The 14,487-nt window shown below is 36.6% G+C and overlaps 1 protein-coding gene and 1 pseudogene across 1 annotated transcript in view; one reads left to right on the top strand and one right to left on the bottom strand.

Moving 5' to 3' along the window:
- The window catches only part of UNC13C (unc-13 homolog C), a 645,800-nt gene that overhangs the window by 503,285 nt on the left and 128,028 nt on the right, over positions 1 to 14,487 (bottom strand). The gene's annotated exons all lie outside the window — the stretch shown is intronic.
- The window catches only part of LOC103783227 (intraflagellar transport protein 80 homolog), a 63,267-nt pseudogene continuing 57,660 nt past the window's right edge, over positions 8,881 to 14,487 (top strand).

Genomic DNA, 14,487 nt, shown 5'->3' with positions numbered 1-14,487 from the left:
CCACAGAAACATAGCAGACTTAGTTCCAGACCACCATAATAAAGCAAATATTGGAATGAAGTGAGTCACACACTTTTTTTGGTTTCCTAGTTTAATAGCATTAGGTCTAAAAAATAATGTGCATGCCTTAATTAAAAATACTTTATTGCTAAAAATACTAACAATTGTCTGAGCCTTCAGCAAATTGTAATCTTTTTGCTGATGAAGGTTATTGCCTCCATTGTGATGAATGCTGACTAATCAGGGTGGTGGTTGTTGAAGTGTGAGGTGACTGTGGCAATTTATTGAAATAAGACAACAGTGAAGCTTGGCACATTCATTGACTCTTCCTTCTGGGAAAGATTTGCCTGTACCTTGTGACACTGTTTGATAGCATTTCACCCACCGTAGGAATTCTTTCAAAATTGGACTCCATCCTCTCAAACCCTGCTGCTGCTTTATCAACTAAATTTACGTAGTAATATTCTAAATCCTTTGTCATTTCAACAATGTTCAATAACATCTTCACCAGGAGTAGATGCCATCTCAGAAACCCATTTACTTTCCTCATCCATAAGAAGCAACTCCTCACTCACTGAAGTTTAATCATGAGTTTGCAGGAATTCACTCCCACTTTCAGGCTTCATATCTAATTCCAGTTCTCTTTTTAGTTCTACCACATCTGTAGTTACTTCCTTCACTGAAGTCTTGAACCCCTCAAAGTCATCCATGAGGGTTGGAATCAACTTTTTCCAACTCCTATTAATGTTGGTATTTTGACCTCCTCCCATGAATCACAAATGGCCTTAATGACATCTAGAATGGCGAATCCTTTCCAGAAGGTTTTCAATTGACTTTTTCCTAGATTCATCTGATAAATCACTGTGTTTGGCAGCTATAGCCTTACAAAATGTATTTCTTAAGTAATGAGACTTGAGAGTCAAAATTACTCCCTGATCCATGGGCTGCAGAATGGATGTTGTGTTTGCAGGTGTGAACACATTAATCTCTTTGTACATCTCCTTCAGAGCTCTTGAGTGACCAAGTGCATTGTAAATGAGCTGTAACACTTTGAAAGCAATCTTTCTTTTTCTTCTGAGCAGTGTAAGTATTTAGTAAACTATGTTGCAAATAAATGTGCTATCATCCAGGTTTGTGGCTCCATTAACAGAGCACAAGTAGAGTAGACTCAGCATAATTCCCAAAGGTTCTAGGATTTTCAGAATGCAAAATGGAGCACTGGCTTCAGCTTAGAGTCACCAGCTGCATTAACTCCTAATAAGAGAATCAGCTTGTTCTTTGAAGCTTGGAAGCCAGGCATTGACTTCTGTTCTCCAGCTTTAAAAGTCCTGGTGCTGTTTTCGTCCAATAGAAGGCTGTTTTGTCTATATTGAAAATCTGTTGTTTAGTGTAGTCACCTTCATCAATTATCTTAACTAGGTCTTCTGGATAACTTGCAGCAGCTTCTGCATAAGCACTTGTTTCTTTGCTTTGCCTTGTACTTTTATGTTATGGAGAGAGCTTTTTCCTTTAACTCCATGAACTGACCTCTTCCAACTTCAAACTTTTGTTCTGTGGCTTCCTCACTTCTCTTACCCTTCATAGAATTGTGGAGCCTTAGAGCCTTGTTGTGAATTAGGCTTTGGCTTAAGGAAGATAATGTTGTGGCTGATATGATCTATCCAGATCACTAAAACTTTCTTTATATTAGCAATAAAGTTGTTTTGCTTTTTTATCATTTGTGTATTCAGTGAAGTAGTATTTTTAATTTCCTTCAAGAACTTTTCCTTATACAACTTGGCTAACTGGCACAAGAGGCCTACCTTTCAGCCTATTGACTTTCGACATGCCTTCCCCCCTAAACTTAATCATTTCTAGTTTTCAAGGTAAAGTGAGAGATGTGTGACTTTTCAGCTCACTTAAACACTCAGAGGCCACTGTAGGGTTACTAATTGGCCTAATTTCAATATTGTTGTGTCTGCAGAAATCAGGATGCCAAAAAAGAGAGAAAGAGAAGTAATGGCCTATATGTGGAGTACTCAGAATACACACAACATTTTTTAAGTTCACCATTATAAATGGGCACAGTATGCGGTGTTCCAAAACAATTACAATAGTAATATCAAAGGTCACTGATCACAGATCACTATAATACACATAATAATCATGAAAAAAATTAAAATAATTCAAGAATTACCAAATGTGATACAGAGACATGAAGTGAGACTGTTCTTGAAAGAATGTTACCTAACCACTTGCTCAATGCAGGGTTGCCACAGACCTTTGATTTGTGAAAAAATGCACTATCTTTCAGCTTTCCTTTACTGAGTAATAAGATAGAAGCTATAATAAAAAGTCTCCGATCAAAGAAAAGCCCAGGACCTGATGGCTTCACCACTGAATTCTACTAAATATCTAAGAACTACTAACAGCAATTCTACTCAAATTCTTTAAAAAAAAAAAAAACTGGAGAGGAGGGAATACTTCCAAACTCATTCACCATGATCAAGTGGGATTTATTCCTAGGATGCCAAGTAGTATGGTTCAAGATACTCACGTCAATCAACGTGATACATCACATTAACAGAACCAAAAAAAAAAAAACAAAAACCGTAAGATCATTTCAATAGATGCTGAAAAAGCATTTGATAAAATTTAACATCCCTTCATGATAAAAACCCCAACAAACAGAGTATAGAAGAAACATACCTCAAAATAATAAAGGCCATAAATGACAAACACATAGCTAACATACAGAACAGGGAAAAATTAAAAGCGTTTCCTCAAAAATCTAGAACAAGACAATGATGCCCACTTTTACCACTTTTATCCAATATAATACTGGAAGTCCTGGCCAGAGTAAGTAGGGCAGAAAAACAAAGGATATTCAAACTGGAAGGTAATAAATGAGTTGAATTATCCCTATTCACAGATGACATGATATTATATTAGAAAAACCTAGACTCCACCAAAAAATTATAAGAAGTGATAAACTAATTCAGTACAGTTGCAGGTTAGAAAATTAACATGCAAAAATCAGTACCATTTCTATATATCAACAGCAAACAATCTGAATAAAAAATCAAGAAAGCAATCCAATTACAATAGCTACAAGAAGAAAATACTTAGGGATCAATTTAACCAAAGAAGTAAAATATCTATACAAGAAAAACTAAAAAACACTGATGAAAAAAAATTGAAGAGGACACAAGAAAGTGGATATTCCATGTTCATGAATTAGAAGAAGTAATATTGTTAAAATGAATATAGTACCCAAAGAAACCCACAGATTAAATGTACTCACTATGAAAACGCCAATATTATTTTTCACAAAAATAGAAAAAACAATTCTAAAATTTATATGGAACCACGTAAGAACTCAAAAGTCCAAAGCAATCTTTTTTTTTCTGAAAATAAAGAAAAAGCTGAAGTATCACATTATATGACTTCAAAATATACTATAAAACTATAGTAACCAAATCAGCATGGTATTGGCATAAAAACAGACACACAGACCAAAGGAACAGAAGAGAGAAGCCGGATGTAAATCTGCACATTTACAGCCAACTCATTTTCAACAAAGACACCAAGAACATATAATAGGGAAAAGACAGTCTTCTCAATATATGGTTTGGGGCCAGGTACATATTTGTACCTGTACATATTGTTACAAATATGTACGTGGTGGTACATATTTGTAACCTCAGCACTTTGGGAGGCCAAGGCAGGGAAATTACTTGAGCTCAGGAGTTCGAGACCAGCCTGGGCAACATGGCAAAATCCCATCTCTACAAAAAAAAATGCAAAAAATAGCTGGACTAGTGGCATGTGCCGGTAGCCCCAAGTACTCAGGAGGCAGAGGCAGGAGGCTCACTTGTGCCCAGAGGTTGAGGCTGCAGTGAGTCAAGATTGTCCCAATGCACTCCAGCTTGGGCAACAGAGTGAGACCCTGTCTCTAAATAGAGAGAGAGAGAGAGATAGAGAAAATGAGAGAGAGAGAGAGAAATATAATAGTTCTGAGAAAACTCTATTACCATATGCAGAAGAATGAAACTAGACCTCTACCTCACATCATATACAACAATCATATCAAAATAGACAAAGGCTTTAATCTAAGGCCTGAAACTATAAAACTACTAGAAGATAATATTGGAAAAACACTTGAGAACACCATACTGGGCAAAGGATTTTTGTGTAAGACCTCAAAAGAACAGAAAACAAAAGCAAAAATAAAAAAAATTGGGTTACATCAAGGTAAAAAGTCTTGGCACAGCAAAGAAAACAATCAAAAAATGAAGAGATATCCCACAGAATGGAAGAAAATATTTGCAAACTATCCGTCTGACCAGGAATTAATAATCAGAATATATAAGGAGCTCAAATAACTCAATAACAACAACAACAACAAAAACTAATCGGAAGCAAAAATGGGCAAAATATCTGAATAGCCATTTATCAAAATAAGACATACAAATGGTATATGAAAAAAAACTCAGCATCTCCAATCATCAGGGAAATGCATATCAAAACCATAATGTGATATCATCTCACCCTAGCTAAAACAGTTTTTTATCAAAAAGATCAGTAATAATGATGCTGGCAAGGATATGGAGAAAGGGGAACCATCATACACTGCTGGTAAGAATGTGAATTAGTACAGCCACTATGGAAAACTATACGGAGGTTCCTCAAAAAACTTAAAACTACCATATGGTTCAGCAATTCCATTACTAGATATAAACTCAAAAGAAAGAAAATCAATATATTAAAGAAATGTCTGCATTCTCATGTTTATCGCAGCACTATTTACAATAGCCAATATGTGGAATCAACCTAAGTTTCCATCAGTGGATGAATGCATAGAGACAACGTGGCATATATACACGATGGAAAATTATTCAGTCATGAAAATGAATAAAATATTGTTATTTGCAACAATATGGATGAAACTGGAAGTTATTATGATTACTGAAATATGCTAAGCACAGAAAGACAAATATTGCATGTTCTCACTCATCTATGAGAGCTAAGAAAGTGGACCTCTTGAAGGTAGCCAGTACATTGGTGGTTACCAGAGGCTGGGAAGGGTATGGGGGAAGAGGTTATAAAGATAGGCTGATTAGTGGGCACAAATATAGAGTTAGATAGACAAAAAAATAAGACATCATGTTCAATAGAACAGAAGGGTGACTATACTTTATGATTATCTATTGTATATTTCAAAATAGCTAGAAGGGGATATTTCAAATGTTTGTAGCATAAAGAAAAGACAAATAATTAAGATGATGAATATTCTAATTACACTGGTTTGATATATACACATTAAAGAAAAGTGCTAGATTATCACATGTACCTTGAAAATATGTACATCTATTATGTTTCAATTAAACCAATAAAATTCTGGGAAGGGGAGGGGGCGGGCAAGGAGAAAAAAGAATATAAATGTATTTATTACCACTGAACTATATACTTAAAATGATGTGGATGGTAAATTTTATATGTATATTTTATCTCAATTAAAAAAATTTAAAATGACTATAAAAATAACCCAATGAGGTGGCATCTTCTTTGGAAAGCAGTCCTTGATACTGTTACTGTCTCCTTCTTCTATGCGTCTATTGCTGCCTTATCAGGTCATCAAAGTCATACCATAATTTATAAATCACATGCCTTTATCTCCTTATAGATTGAGAGTCTTGAGGGAAATCATGTCATTCATGTCAGTATCCCTAGTGTCCTCAGTATCCCCAGGGCTAGGAATATAGTAATCAATGAATATTTCTGAAAATGAATTCTTTGAATTTCCACATCCTTGAGCAAACTATGATTGATACTGCCTTTTAAGTTTTATCCAAATGAAAGCAGATACAACTTTAAAGAAAAAATTAAAATAAAATTATTTTTAAAATATTTAAGATGATGGATATCCCAATTACCCTGATTTGATCTTTACACATTATATGAATATCAAATTATTACATGTACCCCCAAAATATGTACATCGATTATGTATCAATTTTTAAAAGAAAAATAAAATGGTACCTGTGAAGTGTGAAGCAAAATAAAGCAAACTACAATAAAACAAGATATGCCTGTACATGGGAACTGACTTATTATAAAATAAAGAAACAGCAGCACAAAACCACAGTGAAGGATGCAATTGACAATGTTGGCACAACCGGTTTCCATATGGAAAAAAGAATTTAAAAAATATTAGCTTCCTTTCTCAAAGCATACACCCAAATACATTTTTGTACATTAAAACATCAATGTAATCTTCTAAAATTCATTTGAAAATATAGGAAATATGTAAGTATATGTAAAACAGTGAGCTAAAAATATTTTAGGACTCTGAAAGCATAAGTCATGAAGGATAAGAATGATCAACTTAAGCACATTACAAGTAAAAATATATAATAAAATTAAAAAATAAAAGAACAGTATATATTTGCAGAACATAGAGCAAATAGAGGATTGGCATCTATAATAAAAGAACTTGAAAAACAACCCAATAGAAAAGTGGGGAATGTATTTTAAATTCCAATTCATTAAGTGGAAATCTGAATTAAAAACAAAGGAAAAGATGCTCAAATCTTCAGCCATGAAGATCGTGCAGTCACTATAGTAGTGATATATTATTTCACAGCCACTGGAATGGAAAATAATTAAATACCTGAGACTACCACATTCTTATGCATGGAAACATTCATGTAATGCTGCCAATAATAAAAATTTATACAAAGATTCTGAAGAAATAAATAGCAATATCTAATAAGTTTTAAACTTGCTAATCTCTTTGCCCCAAAATTCTGCCTCTAGGTACATGACATAAACTCTTACATATAGGTAGCAGGTTATATGTAGAAATATGTTTACTGCATTATTTGCAGTAGCAAAAATAATATGATCTGGTATAAATGCCTATTAATAGGGAATGGATAAGTTTTGCTATGTTTATATAGTAGAATATGTTAAAATGAATGAATTAGACTGATAGGCATCAATGTGAGTAGTTTTCAAAAATCTAAAATGGAGTGAAAAAAGCAAGTTGTAGATCAACCGGTATAGCATTATTTGTATAAAAAATTTAAAATCACAAAGCTCCACTTCTACTATATTTATGAATAGTAAAATAATGCAACATAACCTGGAAGGATGCACATTAAATTTTTTATACTGATTGCCCCTAAGGAAGGAAGGATATAGGACAAGAGAGCCAAATAAGGAGACCCCAATTTTATCCTTAGTGCTTTATTCTTTTAATTAAAAGTGTCAATGAAAAGAAAAGTATTCCAGTGGCAGGCTATTGGGATCATAGTGTGTCCTTAAGACTGCAGAAAATAATCCATAGAAAGAGGGTGCATACATTAACATCATGCTTTCTACAAAATTTACATACTAGTGTTTTTGGCAGTGGTTTGGGGATAAAAAAGGGTCTCCAAGAGCTGCCAGTCATAGTGTGAGTGAACACTGGTGAGGCAGAGCTGCATGTTCAGGTGGAAGACCCTGAGTAAATGCACAAAGTAAGCCTTTCAGAGGTGTGAAGGAATCTACTAGACTGTTGTACTAGACAAGCTAAAGGTAACCTTTATAGGAGCCACTTCCAGAATCCAAACACAGGTACATTTTTAATTATTACATATTATTTTTAAACTATGTAAACTTAAAGGCTTTTAATTTTTTCTTTATTTTTTTGAGGCAGAGTCTCACTCTGTTGCCCAGGCTGGAGTGCAGTGGTGCGATCTCGGCTCACTGCAACCTCGCCTTCCGGGTTCAAGCAATTCTCCTGCCTCAGCCTCCCGAGTAACTGGGACAACAGGCATGTACCACCACGCCCAGCTAATTTTTTGTATTTTTAGTAGAGACGGGGTTTCACAGTATTAGGTAGGATGATCTCGATCTCCTGACTTCATGATCCACCCGCCTCGGACTCCCAAAGTGCTGGGATTACAGCATCTTATAATGTTTTAACAAGCAACCTGCAGAACTTAACAGCTTGCTTTGTGTGAATACCCCCGGAAAGATTTCCCTGGACCTAACCAGCTTCTAATACTCCATTCTTTCCTACTACAGCTGCAGATATCTGACCTGATTTTCTTCTTTGTTCCAGTTGCCACTCTGATTTTTCTGCTTATATTCTTCTTTAACCAACTGTTAAAATATGCTGATTTTCCCACTACTTGTCTTCCTACTATCTCTAAAATAATCCCAGAGTTTAGTAGATCATGAATGCCATAAAGCTACACAGAGTGGATGCAGTAGCATTCTTTCTTTTCTCTCTCCTTCCCTCCCTCTTCTCTATCTCTCTTTTGCTTAACCAACATTTATTGACAGACTTTACATGCAATAATCTCTTCTCCCAACGAGTTTGCAATTTAAGGGGTAAGATGTAGGTTGGGTTGAGTGTGGAGGAGAGGTGGAAAAAAAAAATCTCGCCTAACGTGATAAAGAGTAAAATATGACAGAATTTATCAAGATACATCTGCATATCCATTTAACCTGAAAAACACTATTTACTGTAACTATTTGCAACCCTGTTGCTTCATACTCTGGTTTCACCTACTATTACATGCAAGATAATGTTTGATCAAGGCATAACTCACTCTCTCAGAAGTATTCTCATTTTAATGTGGACTTTTGGCATTAGGGGAAAGCAATGTTTAGGGGTAGTACTGTCCATGGACCTCAACCTGTAACTTGGGTTGGCTCTGAGCAGAGAGGTCCAACTGACGTGAGCGTTAAAAAGAAATTATTTTGGCAGATAGTGAGGGTAAGAAAGTCCTCAGTAAGGTTTCTCTTTTTATAAAAAGCAGCACCAAAATTATTTCTTTTCTAACAAAAAGCAGCCTGTAAAATTGAGCTGCAAACATAGATAAGCAAGCTGGAAGCTTGCACGAGTGAATGTCGGCAGATGTGACAATAGTAAAAGGCTACCTGGGGGCTAGACATATTCAACATGACAGTTCCATCTTTCCTTTTATCAACCATGTGTACAGTAAGAAGCAGACAACATGGCGCTGGACAGGTAGAAACCTCATTTGCATAATAGATTAAGGTGGGTGGCCAGCTCCTTCAGGCACTATGTAAACATCATGCCTGGGCCAATCTTTGGGCCCTATGTAAATCAGACACCACTTCCTCAATCCAGTCTATAAAAACCCATGCACTTCACGATGGGACTGGAAGACCCACTCAGGAGCCCCTCTCTCTCTGCAGGAAAGAGAGCTACTCTCTTTTCTCTTTCTTTGCATATTAAACCTCGGCTCTTAACCTCACTCCACAAATGTCCATGTCCTTGATTTCCTTGGCATGAGGCAACGAACCTCAGGTATTACCCCAGATGAATGATGTTGCTTCATAATTTGTGAAGAGGAAATGTTTGGGATAGTAACTTTCTTCCTTCTTTTAGAAAGTAGAATTTCAACAAGAAAATTTTCACAGGTTCCCTAACTATACCTGTGCCCCTGGCTTCAAGCAGATGGCTTTATATCACACAGTGGCTTGGGTGGAAGGCCAAGTGGTAATGGCAGTTTCCAACATTGTTGCATCCTAGCCTCAACCTCTGTGGCAAAAGGTTCTCTATAAATCAAAGACTTTGCATGCCACCATTTCTATAAATCAAAAACTTTGCATGCAATGATTTCTATAAATCAAAGACTTTGCATGCCAACTTTGAAAGGTTGGTGATTCTTCCCCCACCTTTTGGGGAAGGGCAGTATCTCCCTTCATGTCTCACTGTTCACCACCAAACACAGCACTCCTCTCTGCCCCCTTGCAGTGGTCCTGCTTACCCTAAAAAATTCTTAGGCTTTCCGTTTACCCAAATCATGCAATCCTCTGATGAGCGGGACCTCTCCTGTTGATTCCCATGAACTATACCAGAGTATAGAGCAAATAACATGGAAACATTCAGTAATTACTTATTGGAATCAAAGTGTCTCAGAACCAAAAGGTCTTGTGGTGATCATATTGCCCATCGATTTTCAAATAGTGTTCTGAGAGGCCCTGTGGTTTCCCAGAGAGGCTTCAGGGGCTGAGGCAAGGTCTTCACATCTAGGATTCTGCATCCACTGCCTCCAATCAAGTAGAACAGTTATAATGTTATTTGCTTTATAATTGGGATTCCAAATAGGACTTCATTTACAAAAATAGTTTCTCTCTAAAAAAGAAGGATGAACAATTGAGTTTTGGCATTAACTTTATTTTTATGAGGAAATGAAAAGTTAAGTAAGTTAAAGTCATTTTCTACCAAGGTCACATAGTTCTAGGTTTAAATGATTTGATGTTTACAGAACAATTCTCAGCATTATGGGAAGCCATTAAGGAAGACATATGGGAGCCTTTGATGTCTATTGTCCATCTTATTGTACTACATAAACAGGAGGATGTTTCTCCAAGAGTAAAGTCAGAAGTGAAAGAATAATTACGTTTAATTTACCAACATAGCAATTCTGGTATAAAGTCAGGGAAGAAGGAAAAGAATTTTCTCTCTCAAATTTTGTAGTGTGCATTATGCCCTGCTCTAACTGTTGGAAGAATAAGAGTAATCGACTGGTATGGGGCTAACTTTTGGATCATTTAACCTAGCTGTAACCCTGTGAACAAGTATTTCTCATTAAAGGAAGTGCAATGGTATATGCAAACTTTTGGAAAACAATTATTTACTCTTATCTGCAGTTACAAGAGGAAGGACTAAGTCATCAAGCTTCCATTTCTGCCTCTGTTTGGTGATTTCTATTAAGGGTCACTTATGAGGCCAATCAGTTCTGTTCAAGGAAGTCACTAGAAAGGGAAAAAATTATATTTGGTACCAAAGAAAATTCACAAAAAAAAACCAACTTTGATCTCTACTCCAGGCTCTGGTTTAATGGTTTGGAAAACTAATAATTAATTTTCTCAAAAAGACATCATATAGCTAGAGCTATAATGTTCAAATAACATGCAATCCTATTTTTTCTTAATAAGTGTAATCCTCTTTTAATCATTTTGAAACCAACAACCACAAAATGCATTGTTATATTCCTGTAATATTTTTCCACAAATCTTTTCAACATAGAAAGCGATCTCATTTCCAAGGTTATACACTGAAGACAGAATTTGATTTTACATTCAGATCTCATTTGACCTAACAAACAGAATGATAATATTTTTCTCTATTGGTATTGCTATATGGCATAGAATATTTGAAAAGTACTGTTTGTCTTCTGTGGGACTTCCCAGATTAGGTTAAGAAGTATCTATTAATATTTATACTTTTTTTTTTTGAGGCAGCGTCTCACTCTGTCACCCAGGCTGGAGTGCGGTTGGCACAATCTTGGCTCACTGCAACTTCTGCCTCCCGGGTTCATGCAATTCTCATGCCTCAGCCTCCTGAGTAGCTGTGATTATAGGTGTGTGCTACCAGGCCCGGCTAATTTTTTTATATTTTTAGTAGAGACTGGGTTCCACTATATTGGCCAGGCTGTTCTTGAACTCCTGGCCTCAAGTGATCTGTCTGCTTCAGCCTTCCAAAGTGCTGGGATTACAGGCATGAGCCACCGCACCCGGCCAATATTTATACTTTAAACAGAAGGACCTGCAACAATAGCTGGAAATGATGTTGAAAATAGGCCTCTTCTTCCTTGCTGATGTCCAAGACAGATGGGATAGCCACCAAGCAGAGTGAGTTTCATGGAGAAAAGGTTGTCACAGAGTCTGTCTGGACAGATTATGTTGGGAGGAGGGAGATATCCACCTATAATATCTCCATCCCTACCCCAGCAACTCACAATCCAGTTTCATAATGACCCTACCTCATATTAAGGATTACCATGTGTATAGGGTTTATGAGGTGTGGATTATTCTGAATGAAGTCGTGAAGTAAAATAGCAACTGTATTAGAAAATATAGTTTGTAGGCCGGGCACAGTGGCTCATGCTTGTAATCCCAGTACTTTGGGAGGCCGAGGTGGATGGATCACCTGAGATCAGGACTTCCAGGCCAGCCTTGCTAACTTGGCAAAACTCCGTCTCTACTAAAAATACAAAAATTAGCCAGGCGTGGTGGTGCATGCCTGTAATCTCAGCTACTTGGGAGGCTGAGGCAGGAGAGTGGCATGAACCTGGGAGGTGGAGGCTGTGGTGAGCCAAGATCACACTACTGCACTCTAGCCTGGGCGACAGAGCAAGACTGTCAAAAAAAAAAAAAGGAAAGGAAAGGGAGGGAAAGGGAGGGGAGGGGAGGGGAGGGGAGGGGAGGGGAGGAGAGGGAAAGGAAAGGAAAGAAAGGAAAATGAAATATAGTTTGTAAAAAGCTCACTTCTGATAGCAGAGAGGTTGCTAACTATTTTTGTCCTTCAGCTTTGTAAAGCACTAGTTGGAGGCTAAGATAGCACAGATGAAAAACATTTGTGATGCCAAATAGGAAACGTCTGTCATTACAGGAGGTGCATAATAGAGAGAAAGTGAGTAAACTTTCCCCCTGGGCAGGTAGTGAGTACAGGAATCCCACTCTAGATTAAAGGACTGAAAGTTTGCACATATGTTCCAGATTCAGACTCTCACTCCATACATCAGAATTCCGCCAGGCTAAATGTAGAAAAGCAAACCACGCTAAGATGGAACAACTACAAGGAATGCTTCCTCCTCTGAGTGCTTATATCTGAAGAGTTGCCTGAATCTGTAGTATCTCCCATAGCACGTTCCTTTTTGTCATCATGAAATCAACCAAGAGAGAGAAATTTGGCTTACTGTATGCCTCCACCTCTTTTTATCTCCCCTATTTTCCAGACAAAGTAATAAGAATGAAGCAGAGAAACTCACATTATACCTCAGAATAGGACAAGCCTTTTTATTTGATTGTCATTGGTTCTTATCTAGCACTGGAGGTAAATCTATGTGCTATGGGAAAAATAAAAGTTAAGAAAACTTGCTATAATTTGACACTTGAAATTCAAATCTACTATAATACTATGATTATTTTACAAGCTATTTTTTTTCTTGGCCTACATGGTTTATTGAGATGTTTAAAAAGTATTATTTAGCAAAGGCCGGGATTACAGGTGGCTCAAGCCTGTAATCCCAGCACTCTGGGAGGCCAAGGCAGGCGGGTCACGAGGTCAGGAGACTGAGACCATCCTGGCTAACACGGTGAAACCCCGTCTCTACTAAAAAGACAAAAAAATTAGCCAGGCGTGGTGGCGGGCGCCTGTAGTCCCAGCTACTGGGGAGGCTGAGGCAGGAGAATAGCTTGAACCCGGGAGGCGGAGATTGCAGTGAGCCAAGATCGCGCCACTGCACTCCAGCCTGGGCGACAGAGCGAGACTCTGTTTCAAAAAAAAAAAAAAAAGGATTATTTAGCAAACTACGTTTCCATTGAAATAATAGAAAACTATCATCCAACCATTATCTCTAAATGCTGTCTAGAGATCCAAAGCATTGATTCCTGCGAAACAGAATAAAACCCAGATAATCCTTGTATATTGTTAGACACTTGAAAACTTTTCTCTCTAAAGTATGTTTTTTACTCTTTTACAAACTGTGGCCTCAAAGTCACAGAAACCGTCACTCTTTTGCCTTTGCTCATACCGGTTTTCAATAACTTTTAGAATAAAGGACAAAATTTCAATCCTCTCAAGACTCAACTCAAATGTTTTAATGGAAAATCTCTTTCCAAAGGATGTTTTTACAGTTCTTACATAATCCTAGAATAAATATAAAGAGACTTTGAGAGATGACCTAATCTATTCTCATGCTTCCTCTAAAGTAAACAGCAAAACCACCCTAAAGTAATGGGAATCATGCTATTTAGTACAAAAGCTTGAGAAAGGACTCTACTCTGTGTTACATATCGCAATAATAATTCCCTTTAAACTAACAGGTGAGTTCTCATTCTGGATAAAAGAAGCAGCATCAATTGAAGTCCATTTCTTCTCCTGTTCTCAGCTGGGTTCCAAAGTTGAATTAATATCATAAACTTTAAAAACTGTGTTACTTCACTTCCTCTCCTGTAGACTGCAAGCTCCTTGAAAAATGGGAACCAGGTCATCATCTTTATATTAGACTCTATATTCTAACTCAATGCCGGGCACATCCTTATGTTTATCAAGCAATGCATCAAAGTACTTCAAGTGCATCAAAAACTAAACCAACACACTGGCGTATAAATGCTTTTTAATTATATGCTTATAATGCTTGTTAATATTTGAAAGATTATCATTTAAAATACATTTTTTTGTTATAGATGTTTCTTTCCCCTCAAACCTAGGTAGCCCTCATTTTTTCAGCTGTATTTAGCTCAATTATTGGTGTATTAAAAATTAAAAATTTAGACAAAGGCTCAGGCATAATTGCAATATGGAATTAAGATTTGAAATAAATAAAACAGTCAAAAATATTAGTCACAATTTTCTTTTAAGGAGTTGTAATAATGTATTTTCTAACTTTCTGATATAGTTCTACACAAAAATATATTTAATTTCAATATGGTCACATGATACCGACTGTATAATAACCTATGAAACAAACTAAT

Source organism: Pan paniscus, chromosome 16 (genome assembly GCF_029289425.2).
Source record: "Pan paniscus chromosome 16, NHGRI_mPanPan1-v2.0_pri, whole genome shotgun sequence".
In the NCBI taxonomy this organism is placed as follows: Eukaryota; Metazoa; Chordata; class Mammalia; order Primates; family Hominidae; genus Pan; species Pan paniscus.
This window is presented reverse-complemented; position numbering and strand designations above follow the sequence as displayed.